We start from the raw sequence: 12529 nt of genomic DNA, 5'->3' as shown, positions 1-12529 counted from the left end.
TCTCTCCTCTTTCTTTCTTTCTTTCTTTCTTTCTTTCTTTCTTTCTTTCTTTCTTTCTTTCTTTCTTTCTTTCTTTCTTTCTTTCTTTCTTTCTTTCTCTCTTTCTCTCTTTCTCTCTTTCTCTCTTTCTCTCTTTCTCTCTTTCTCTCTTTCTCTCTCTCTTTCTCTCTCTCTTTCTCTCTTTCTTTCTCTCTCTCTCTCTCTTTTTCTCTCTCTCTTTCTTTTCACTCTCTCCCTCGCTTTCTCTCTTCACTTCTTTCTCTCCCCCCCTCTCTTTTCTCTCTTCTCCTTCCCTCTTTCTCTCGCGTCCTCTCTGTGTCTCTCCCTCTCTTCACGCTTTCTCTCTCCCTCTCTTTCTCGCTTTTCGCTCTCTCTGTCTCTCCCTTAATTTCTCTTTCCCCCTCTTTTTCTCTCTTCACTTCTTTCTCTCCCTCTCTCTTTCTCTCTCCTCCTTCCCTCTTTCTTTCACGCCCTCTCTCTGTCTCTCCCTCTCTTCACTCTTTCTCACCACTTCTTTGTCCCTCTCTTTCTCTCTTTTCAGTGTCTCTGTCTCTCCCTTAATTTCTCTTTTCACTCTTTCTCCCTCTTTCTCTCTTCACTTCTTTCTCTCCCTCTCTCTCTTTTCTCTCTCCTCTTTCCCTCTGTTTCTTTCTCGCGCGTCCTCTCTCAGTCTCTCCCTCTCTTCACTTTTTCTCTCCACTTCTTTCACTCCCCCTCTCTTTTTCTCCCTCTCTTTCTCTCTTTTCACTCTCTGTCTCTCTCAATTTCTCTTTTCATGCTTTCTCCTTCTCTGCACTTCTTTCTCTCCCTCTCTCTCTTTTCTCTCTCCTCTTTCTTCCCCTCTGTCTCTCTTTCACGTCCTCTCTCTGTCTCTCCCTCTCTTCACTCTTTCTCACCACTTCTTTCACTCCCCCTCTTTCTCTCCCTCTATTTATCTCTTTTCACTCTGTCTCTCCCTTAATTTCCCTTTTCACTCTTTCTTTCTCCCTCTCTTTCTCTCCCTCTCTCTTTTCTGTTTCCTCTTTCTTTCCCTCTGTCTCTTTCTCTCGCTTCCTCTCTCTGTGTCTCTCTCTCTCTCTCTTCACTTTTTCTCTCCACTTCTTTCTCTCTCCCTCTTTCTCTCCCTCTATCTTTCTCATTTCACTCTGTCTCTCCTTTAATTTATCTCATCTTTCTCCCTCTCTTTCTCTCTTCACTTCCTTCTCTCCCTCTCTCTCCGTCTCGCTCTCTCTCTCTCTGCTTCTCCCTCTCTCTTCACCCTTTCTCTCCACTTGTTTCTCCTTCTCTTTCTGTCCCCCTATCTCTAACTCTCACTTCCCCCTCTGTCTCTCCCTTTCTTTCTCTCTTTTCACTCTTTCTCCCCCTCTTTCTCTCTTCACTTCTTTCTCTCCCTCTCTTTTCTCTCTTCACTTCTTTCTCTCCCTCTTTCTCTCTCTCGCTTCCTGTCTCTGTCTCTTCCTCTCCCCTCCCCCTCACTTTTTTTCTTCTTCCTTTGTATTTCAGAGTCTCTCTCCTCCGTCTGTCTCTCTGTTTCTCTCCCTCCCTCCCGTTGCCCTGGTGTACACTGTCATGAGAATCAGTTGGGGATGGGACAATGGCGTTGCCTTGGAGACACCCCAAAATTCCATGCCGCCATGGGAAGAGGGCAGCTTGCGTCTCTAGCACATAACGTAAACCTTGAGTAAGGTTTTCAGTTTGGCATCACATCGCCCACTTTGAGAGTAGCATTAACGGCACGTTATTCCCAGCCCCAGAGAGCGGGACTGCCTCAACTAACAATGGTCCAGGTATCAGAGCAGCTGATTTGTTCATCCTCCTCCCCCAGGGAGAGAATTTAACATTCCTTTCCATTTGAAGTGAAATATAAACTTAAATCCCAACCTCTTTCTTTAAATAAAGATATATTCTTCCTTTAAATGGCTACCATAGAGGTTTAAAAACCTCCAAAGTGGTGTCTGCTTCACCATGACCAATTGTGTGCTTGTTTCCGGTGACATGGATCAGATTTCCCTAATGTAAGATGTGAGGTAAGAGTTGGACTGGATGCAGCTGCTGCGCTTTACACTGTGATGATGATGATAATGATGGAGCCAACTTTGGATACAACTTAGGAGCATGGGTCCAGTCGAAAAGGAAGTGAAGACTGAGAACCTCCTATTATGAGAACCTACTCAAAGGCACCGATTCTCATAATAGTGATTTGGATAGTACCACTCGCCAGTCCTTCTTTCCTCCCTGTCATATTCCTTCTGGGGCAATAGGGATGACAAGGAAATTGAGAGCACATTATATAAGGCCTGCACTCGTTCATTCTCCAATTGTATTTATCGAGCGCTTACTGGGGGCAAGGCACTGGACTTGCTTAGGAGAGTACAATACAACAATCAACAGGCACATTCCCTGTCCACAATGAGCTTACGGTCTAGAGCTAGAGAGCAGACATTAATATAAATAAATTACTGATATATATGTAAGTGCTGTGGAGGTGGGGGTGGGAGGAGGGAGATGAGCAAAGGGAGCAAGTCAGGGTGACGCAGAAGGGAGTGGGAGAAGAAGAAAGGGGTGTTCAGTCAGGGAAGGCCTCTTGGAGGACAAATGCCCTCGATAAGGCTTTGAAGAAGGGGGAAGAGTTACTGAAGGAATCAATCAACTAATAGGTATTTATTGAGTGATTACTGACTTTACTCTTTAACCTAATGTTGAGGGAGGTTCATATAGCATTCCCAAACTTTCCCCTTTACATTATTACTATTATTAACCTTGAACACTATGCACTCAGCAGTGTTCTAAGGACTAGAGTAAATTAAGATCATGACCCAGACCCAGAAGTAACCCAGAATCTCTGTGGTGTAAGACCATATATATCATCAAAAGACAATCAGGTAAAGCAAAACAAAAAAGTAATTATAATAATAGTACTTATTAAATTCTTTCTATATGCCAAGTGTTGGTATAAGCACTGGGGTAGGTATAAGTTAATCAGGTTGGACACACAGATCCTGTCACTTTTCTTTATTTTGAATTTACCACCTTCAAGTTTCTCTGGTTCCTGATACCCTGGGAATTGATGAACCCCAGTTCTGTGTTTTCCCATGTCAAAGCTCTATGATTTTGTTATACTTTATTAAGTGTCTTCTCCAGCTTTCATCTTTTCAAACTGAAGAATTCTATTGTTTTCAATCTATTCACATAGAGGAGCTTCTCAAAACTTCTGATTGGAATTGCCCTTCCCTGTAATAAAAATATTAATAATTGTGTTATTTGTTAAGCTCTATCTGCCAAGCAGTGAGATAGTTACAATATAATCAGATCTGGACTATAAACTCTTTGTGGGCGGGAATCGTTTCTACCAACTCTATTGTACGGTACTTTACCAAGTGCTTAGTACAGTGCTGTGCTCCCAGTAAGTGCTCAGTTCATTCGGTTGTATTTATTAAGTGTTTACTGTGTGCAGAACACTGTACAAAGTGCTTGGGAGAGTACACTACAGCAATAAGCAGCCATATTCCCTGTCCACAACAAGTTTACAGTCTCACCAATTGACCGATGACGAAACACAATCCCTGTCCCACATGGGGGCTTCCAGCCTAAGAGGGAGGGAGTACAGATCTTTTATTTCCATTTTTCAAATGAGGAAACTGAGGCACGGAGAAGTTAAGTAATTTGTCCAAGATCACACAGCAGGTAAGAGGCAGAGCTGGGTTTAAAACCCAGACCTTCCAGCTCTGCCACTTACCTGTTCTCCATATTCTAGATGGGGACATTTCATATCATGGCAAAACTATGTCTGTATTGTTTTTTTTTCTAATGAAACTCCACATTTCTCTGGCTGTCTTGGTTGTCACTGCATACCGAATCAATGATTTAAAAGAACAATCAACGATGACTCTGAGCCGCGACTGATAGCTCAGAGCCCATCATCGTGTAGTTGCAGTTTGGGTTATTTTTCCCTGGTGCATTATCTTGCATTTGCTCAGACTGAAGTTTATCTGCCATTTTTCACTCAAATCGCTCAGCTTTAATAGTTCTTTCAACTGTTTACCATCTGGAAGAGCTTAGTGTCGTATGCAAACCTGAAAATTCCATTGCTCAACCCCTCTTCCATATCATTTATGAAGACGTTGAACAAAGCCAATCCTAGCACCGATGCCTACTATTCACACTTTTCTATCTTAAAAAACTGTCATTTATTCCTTTCCTTTGTTCCCTATCTTTTAATCAGTTTCCTTTTCTCAGCAGAGTATTCCCTACAATCTCATGATTACTCAGTTTTTATCAAAGCCTTTGGTGTAGAACCCTGTCCAAAGTCTTTTGAAAACCTAAATTATGTCCACTTGTTCCCCACAATCTTCATGTTACTGACCCCTTCAGAAAACTCCAGAAGATTCTTGGGAAATTATTAAATCTCAGAAAGCATCTTGTCTTGGTTGTCTTTCCCTTAACAGTTTCACCAGACTGTATGGTCCCTGTGGGCAGGGGTCTTGTCCACTAACTCTGTTGTATTGAATTCTCCCAAGCCCTCAGTACTGTGCTCCGCATACAATAAGTGTTTAATAATAATAATTATGGTATTTGTTAAGCACTTACTATGTACTATGTACTACTAGTACATAGTACTAAGTACTCTGGAACTGTACTAAGCTCTGGGAAATACTATAGATTGATTGATTAACAGGTTATGCATTATTAAATGCTTCATTATAGTTTCTCTGGATTTGTTGGGTATGGAAGTGAGACTAACTAGTCTATAATTTCCAGGATCACCTCTAAACCCCTTTTAGAGGTATGGGAGCCCATGAGTAATCCACCAATTCTAGGGTACGGACACTATGTGCCAGCTGGAAGAGCTGAAATATGTAATATGTAATTTCCTCATGCCAGGAGTTCTGGAACTTACTCTCCAATAATTTGGGGGGGTTTAGGGCAGTGGCTAGTGAGTGGAAGGCCATCTGCTACAAGTCAAAACTCACATGTGCTGGGCAGCAGCGGCATGGGATAGAGTCGAGGGCGGAGACTCAAGTTAACCACGTGGAAGGAGGCACTTTCATATGTTTAGCAAGATAACTCTATGGATCCACTACCAGAACGAGTGCAGGTGGGAGTGGGGCGTTCTGCGAGAGATGTGTCCATGGCGTCGCTATGGGTCGGAGACGATTCGGCGGCATAAGAAATATATATAATGTAGTACCAGTGATTACTTTATGTTTTTGTTTCTTTTTTGTCGGCGACACATTCTACTTAGGTTTTTAATTTAATCTTTTTAATAGCCTCTAAACTTGTAGCAGGTTACGTTAATGTCAAAAAAAAAACCTCCTCACTATTGGCTTCAAAGCTCTCCATCCCCTTGCCCCTTCTTACCTCACCTCCCTTCTCTCCTTCTACATCCCAGCCCGCACACTCCGCTCCTCTGGTGCTAAGCTTCTCACTGTGCCTCATTCTCACCTGGCCCACGTCCTACCTCTGGCCTGGAACGTCCTTCCTCCTCAAGTCTGCCGATCATACTTTCCCCCTTCAAAGCCCTGCTGAAGGCTCACCTCCTCCAAGAGGCCTTCCCAGACTAAGCCCCCTTTTACCTCAGCTCCCCCTCCCTTCCGTGTCACCTCGACTCACTCCCTTTGCTCTACCCCCCTCACCCCGCCTTACAGCACTTGTGTATATAGGTACATATCTATAATTCTATTTATTTATATTGATGCCTGTTTACTTGTTTTTATGTGTATATATCTATAATTCAATTTATTTATATTGATGCTGGCTTACTTGTTTTGATTTCTGTCTCTCCCCTCTAGACTGTGAGCCCGGTGTGGGTAGGGATTGTCTCTCTTTATTGCTGAATTGTACTTTCCAAGTGCTTAGAACAGTGCTCTGCACAGAGTAAGTGCTTTTTGGCCTTTTTAACCCGGGTTTTCTGCCCAGGAAAGATGTTAAATTTAAGCAATAGTAGACACTGTTGCATAGCGGCTCTTTCAAATATATCTCCCGCATCGTTTCATACACTACTCAAAATTCGATCAATCCATAGTATTTATTGAGTATCTTCTGTGAATGGAGCATTATCTAAGTTCTTGGGAGACATGATCCCTGCTCTCACTGAACTTACTTTCAAGTGGGGAAAACAGACGCTAAAATAGATTACAGGTAGTACTACCCAGAGTCATCTTTCCTAAGGGGTTCTCATATGAGTCGTTCAGAACCCATTTAAAAAAAAAAAAAACAACTTGATCAGGAGACTTCAGGACCATGAATTCTCTGAAGGAATTGATTATAGTGATAGTAACTGCACTCTCTCATCCCTGCCAGTCGTGTTCCCGCTAGGACATAGATCACAAGAAGTGAGTAGAAAGGCAGGGCTGAAAGCCACTATAAAGGTCACACCGGCCTCCTTTGATGTAGAACCTGTTTACGACCAAAGTGACTGTAGTACAGTGCTGATTCACTGTCATGGCACCCTAACTCTGCAAGCAGTCACCTTGAGGATCCCTGCACACATTTGTAGTGCCTTTTTTTAGGATTTCTCCTGGACCTAACCTCCCAGGAAGCTCTAAGTGTCTTCATCGGTCAGAAATTTTCACCACTGATGACCTAGCCCCAGCAGGCATTTCCCTCCTTACAGAGCCAAGGCTAAGAATCCCAGTCTCCCAGGAACATTTTCTTTACATCAGACTCACAAGGCTTTCTCCTCATGACCGAGGCGGCCAACCTGTGGACGGTAATGGGAGTGTCCCACTTTTCTTCTTGCCTTACTCTTAAGGCTTCCCCAGTCTGATTTAGCATTTCCTACACACTTTCTACATCCTGGTTATTATGTCTACACAGTAGTCCCAGAAACTTTTAGTTTTAATAAGAATTTGGAATTTCTCTCCAAAGGAATTCCATGGTAGCCACTCACCAATAATATTTTTATGCTATCAATCAGTCGTATTTATTGAGCACTTACTGAGTGAAAAGCACTGTACTAAGCTCTTGGGAGGGTACGATATTACAGATTGCTAGATACGCTCCCTACCTACAGTGAGCTTACAGCGTAGTGGGGGAGACAAGCATTAATGTAAATAAATTACGGAAACATATCTTGGCTATAGTACCTTTGCTATTTTCAGGTTGGCCTCAAGTTCAGTTCCACACACTCCTGTGTGTCCAACCCAGTCTTTCATTTAGGATTCATAGCTTTGAAGCCCCAAAATCCCATTGACTTTTTCTTCCCACCAAGTCTCAGTGATACCAATTGCATTAAAGGCATCTCTAATCATCAGGCATTCCAGTCAATCAATCAATAGTATTTATTAAGTGCTTACTGTGTGCAAAGCTCTAGGCTAAGGGCTTGGGAGAGTATAATACAATAGAGTTGGTAGACATGATCCCTGCCCACAAGGAACCTACCGCTCATTTAAACTTTAAGCTCTAGCAATAGTTAAAAATGCAATGTGCTTTTTTTAAGATTTGATTTTTAGCTGCATTTACATCTACCCACTTCCCCTTTTGATGGGCAGATTCATCTTCCCTCTAGACTCACTGTGGGCAGGGAAGGCTCACTGTGGGCAGGGAATGATTCTGTTTTATTGTTCTATTGTCCTTTCCCAAGTGTTTAGTACAGTGTTCTGCACACAGTAAACACTCAATAAATACGATTGACTGAACGACGGACTTCCCTCATCATTTTACTTTTATACCACTTGGTTATCTTGAGATTTTCTCAAGTCACCGCCCACCCTGGCACTGAATAAATCTTAGTCTCAGGCTTTGCCACACTCACCAGTTTTCCTCCATTTTTTGGTCTAGTGCCAGGGGCCCAGGGCCATTTTGCTTCTGGTGGGACAAGTTCCACCTGTCCCTACGCCCCTCAGTTCCTAACGCCGCTTAATCTCTCCTCTCTGGGCACTGCCATCTCATCCACACTTCCAGACACCTAATCTTCCATTTTAAGGCACTCAGTCAGCTCTCCTCCTGATCTATTACAACTCAGCCCCACACACTTTGTCTTTCTAATGCCAGCCTACTCTCGGTGCCTCAACATCATCTATCTCACCACCAACCCCTTGCCCACATTCTCCCTTTGGCCTGGAATTCCCTCCTGCTTCATATCCAGCAGACCACAGACCACCACTTTTCCCATCTTCAAAGCCCTTCTTAAAATCACAGCTCCCCCAAGAAGCCTACCCTGATTAAGCCCTCATTTTCCCTACCTGCCCTCACTTCTGCATTGCCCATGCACTTAATATTCACCCCACTGTCAGCCCTAAAGCATTTATGAACATATCCTGCCATTTCTCCTGTTGCTAATTTATTTTAATGTCTGTTTCCCCTTCTAGCCTCATAGTTCCATGTGGGCAGAGATTGTGTCTACCAACTTTATTGTGTTATATTTTCTCAAGTGCTTAATGTAGTGCTCTGCAAACAGTAAACTCTCAATAGTTACTATTGATCGATTGCCTTTAGTGTTTCAGAGAATGCTATTTCAGAAATCACTGCCATGAAGGTTCAGAACTTCAGATTTCTTCAAGACCATCTAAATTTGACCTCCAAGATCTTTTCTTTATAATAATAATAGTAATAATATCATGGCATATGTTTAGCGTTTACTATGTGCCAAGCACTGTTCTAAGTGCTGGAGTAGATATGTTTATCAGGTTGGACACAGACCCGGTCCCACACAGGGCTCATGGTCTAAGTAGAAGGGAGAACACATATTGAATCCCCATTTTATAGTTGAGGAAACTGAGGCACAGGGAATCTAAGTGACTTGCCCAAGGCCACAGTGGGCAAATGGCCTTCCAACGTCTACCATGACCTCCTGTTCCTCTCATGCTCCTTCTAATAATCTGACAATAAATTTTGTAAATTCCACCACCACCTACACACTCAAAAAGAAAGTTATCATATAGTCCTCCTGGATGTCATAATCCCACTAGCAACTGGCCTAAAATTCTAATCTCCCTCTGTCTCCAATTCCAAATACTGCCCTCAGGGCAAAAGTTCTCTGTAACCACAATTGGATAGAGTTGTCAAATGAGGGTTCATTTCTCTCTTCAGTTAGATGTTCTCCCTTCTTAAGAACTTTTCATATCCTTATTCCAGAAGCTTTCTGCTTGATATCAATCTCTCCCATTTTCACTATGAGTGGCTTCCTGTTGGGCTTTATGAATGGTCAGTCTTGTTATTCATATTTTTCCTATTTTATCCTACTTTTTCTGAGAAAGAAATGAATTCTCAGCATACGCATATGTTCTTCTTTTGAAACGCGCAAGGCTAAATATTCCTCAGGCAAGCAAAAGCACGAATACTCTGCATATACCTTATTAGAAATTCAAAGCACTTCCCCAGGGGTTAACTCATTCAGTCTTAAAGTGTCCTCATGAAATGGAAGTTATTGGTTTTCTTTACACATGGGAAGGTATCAAACTGAGGCCTGTTTACAAAATCATGAAGGGTGTTGACAGCAAAGACACAGAAGTATAATTCACCACACTCCTCAGCACCAGGCTTAAAGGACACATGCTCAAGCTCAAAAATGATAAGTTTGTGAAAAGCAAAGGAAATGCTTTTTTCACAGAGCTGCTGGAAAGACATTACTGTGTTATCATGCAGAGTTGTGCAGTCTGCAAATATCAGTTGATTCATGGAGGCTTTAGATAAATACATACGTTGAGAGGGGTCCAAAATGGGTGAACTAGAGTTGAAGTTATGAGCGTAGGCAGAAAAGTAAGAGAAAATAGAAAGTCCTTTGCTAACCACTGGGGCAGATATCATGGAGGCAACCCCAAAACATCCATTTGGGAAGGCAGAATGTGGACTAAAGGGACCAATCATCTGATCCAGTATTGGTATTACTCATGTTCTTGTGTACTGCATTCTTTTTATTTTTTTAAACCACCTTTATTCCTCATTTAACAAGGGAGAAAGAAAATACAGTGAAGAAAATGCCTATCATTATGAATCCATTATTAAAATCAGAAGGATGTAATCTTGAGTGGGCTAGATCCCAAGGAGTGCCCTTCCTATGTTTTGGATTTTTTTATGGTATTGATTAAATGCTTATTAGGTACCAGGGCTGTACTAAGTGCTAGGGTAGATACAGGCCAAGTCCAGTTGGACATAATCCACGTGCCTCAAGAGGCTCACAGTTTTAATCCTCATTTTACAGATGAGGTAACTGAGGCCCAGAGAAGTTAAGTGACTTGCCCAAGGTCACCCAACAGACAAACGGCAGAGCTAGGATTAGAACCCAGGTACTTCTGGCTCCTAGGCCCGTGCTCCATCAACTAGGCCATGCTGCATCTCAGGGTGTTGAAGACAACCTCAATCTTCTACCTCTCCTCACCCTCATTTCATTTTTCCCACTCCCTTATGCATCATCCTGATTTGCTCCTTTTATTCACCCCCCCCCCCCCCGCCCCCGGACCAACAGCGTCTGGCACATAGTAAGCACTTAGCCAATAACACAAGTTTTATTATTTCAACGCTCTTGTATTGCACTCTCCCAATCGCTTAGGGCAATGCACCACTGATGGATTGCAAAAAGGAAGCAGAGGACAGGAGATCATATAAATTAAAAGAAGCAGGAGCTCCTGTATGAAGGCAGCTAATTCAAAAAAACACACCAGAAGGGTAAGGGCCGCTCAAACGAAAGAGGGATGTGACTTAGTGAGGAGAGAACTGAGGTGCTTCGCAGAGCGTGTGGGGTCTGATAGTCCGGGAGCCGCGCCTGGGCCCGTTACTGCCCTCGATCGTGCCGTCATTCTTTCAACCGTATTGATTGAGCGCCTACGTGCAGAGCACTGTACTGAGCGCTTAAAGCAGCAGCGTGGTTTAATGGAAAGAGCACCGGCTTGGGAGTCAGAGGTCATGGGTTCTAATCCCGATTCCGCCACTTGTCTGCTGTGTGACTGTGGGCAAGTCACTTCATTTCTCTGGGCCTCAGTGACCTCATCTGTAAAATAGGGATTAAGACTGTGAGCCTCACGTGGGACAACCTGATGACCCTGTATCTACCCCAGCGCTTAGAGCAGTGCTCTGCACATAGTAAGCGCTTAACAAATACCAACATTATTATTATAGTGAGCGCTCAAGAAATACGATGGCATTCATTCAATAGTATTTATTGAGCACTTACTATGTGCAGAGCACTGTACTAAGCGCTTGGAATGTACAAATCGGTAACAGATACAGTCCCTGCCCTTTGACGGGCTTACAGTCTAATCACGGGTTTACAGTCTAATCATGATGGCATGACTAAGCAGCGTGGCTCAGTGGAAAGAGCCTGGGCTTGGGAATCAGAGGTCATGAGTTCGAATCCCGGCTCTGCCACTTGTCAGCTGTATGACTGTGGGCAAGTCACTTCACTTCTCTGGGCCTCAGTGACCTCATCTGTCAAATGGGGATTAACTGTGAGCCTCACGTGGGACAACCTGATGACCCTGTGTCTCCCCAACCTGATGACCCTGTGTCTCCCCCAGCGCTTAGAACAGTGCTCTGCACATAGTAAGCGCTTAACAAATACCAACATTATTATTCTCTGGGCCTCAGTTCCCTCATCTGTCAAATGGGGATTAACTGTGAGCCTCACGTGGGACAACCTGATGACCCTGTATCTCCCCCAACGCTTAGCACAGTGCTCTGCTCATAGTAAGCGCTTAACAAATACCAACGTTATCATTACTATAGTGAGCGCTCAAGATTCATGGGTTCGAATCCCGGCTCTGCCACTTGACAGCTATGTGACTGTGGGCAAGTCACTTCACTGGGCCTCAGTTCCCTCCTCTGGAAAATGGGGCTGCAGACTGTGAGCCCCACGTGGGACAACCTGATGACCCTGTCTCTCCCCCGGCGCTTAGAACAGCGCTCTGCACATAGTAAGCGCTTAACAAAGACCAACATTAGTTCGAATCCTGGCTCTGCCACTTGTCAGCTGTGTGACCGTGGGCAAGTCACTTCACTTCTCTGGGCCTCAGTTCCCTCCTCTGGAAAATGGGGCTGCAGACTGTGAGCCTCCCGTGGGCCAACCTGATGACCCTGTCTCTCCCCCAGCGCTTAGAACAGCGCTCTGCACCTACTAAGCGCTTAACAGATACCCATATTATTATTATTATCTGTAAAATGGAGATGAGACTGGGAGCCTCCCGGGGGACAACCTGATGACCCTGTCTCTCCCCCAGCGCTTAGAACAGCGCTCTGCACCTAGTAAGCACTTAACAGATACCCATATTATTATTATTATTATCTGTAAAATGGAGATGAGATTGGGAGCCTCCCGTGGGCCAACCTGATGACCCTGTCTCTCCCTCAGCGCTTAGAACAGCGCTCTGCACCTAGTAAGCGCTTAACAGATACCCATATTATTATTATTATTATCTGTAAAATGGAGATGAGACTGGGAGCCTCCCGGGGGCCAACCTGATGACCCTGTCTCTCCCTCAGCGCTTAGAACAGCGCTCTGCACCTAGTAAGCGCTTAACAGATACCCATATTATTATTATTATTATCTGTAAAATGGAGATGAGACTAGGAGCCTCCCGGGGGCCAACCTGATGAC

This window comes from Ornithorhynchus anatinus, chromosome X1 (genome assembly GCF_004115215.2).
Source record: "Ornithorhynchus anatinus isolate Pmale09 chromosome X1, mOrnAna1.pri.v4, whole genome shotgun sequence".
Lineage (NCBI taxonomy): Eukaryota > Metazoa > Chordata > Mammalia > Monotremata > Ornithorhynchidae > Ornithorhynchus > Ornithorhynchus anatinus.
This window is presented reverse-complemented; position numbering follows the sequence as displayed.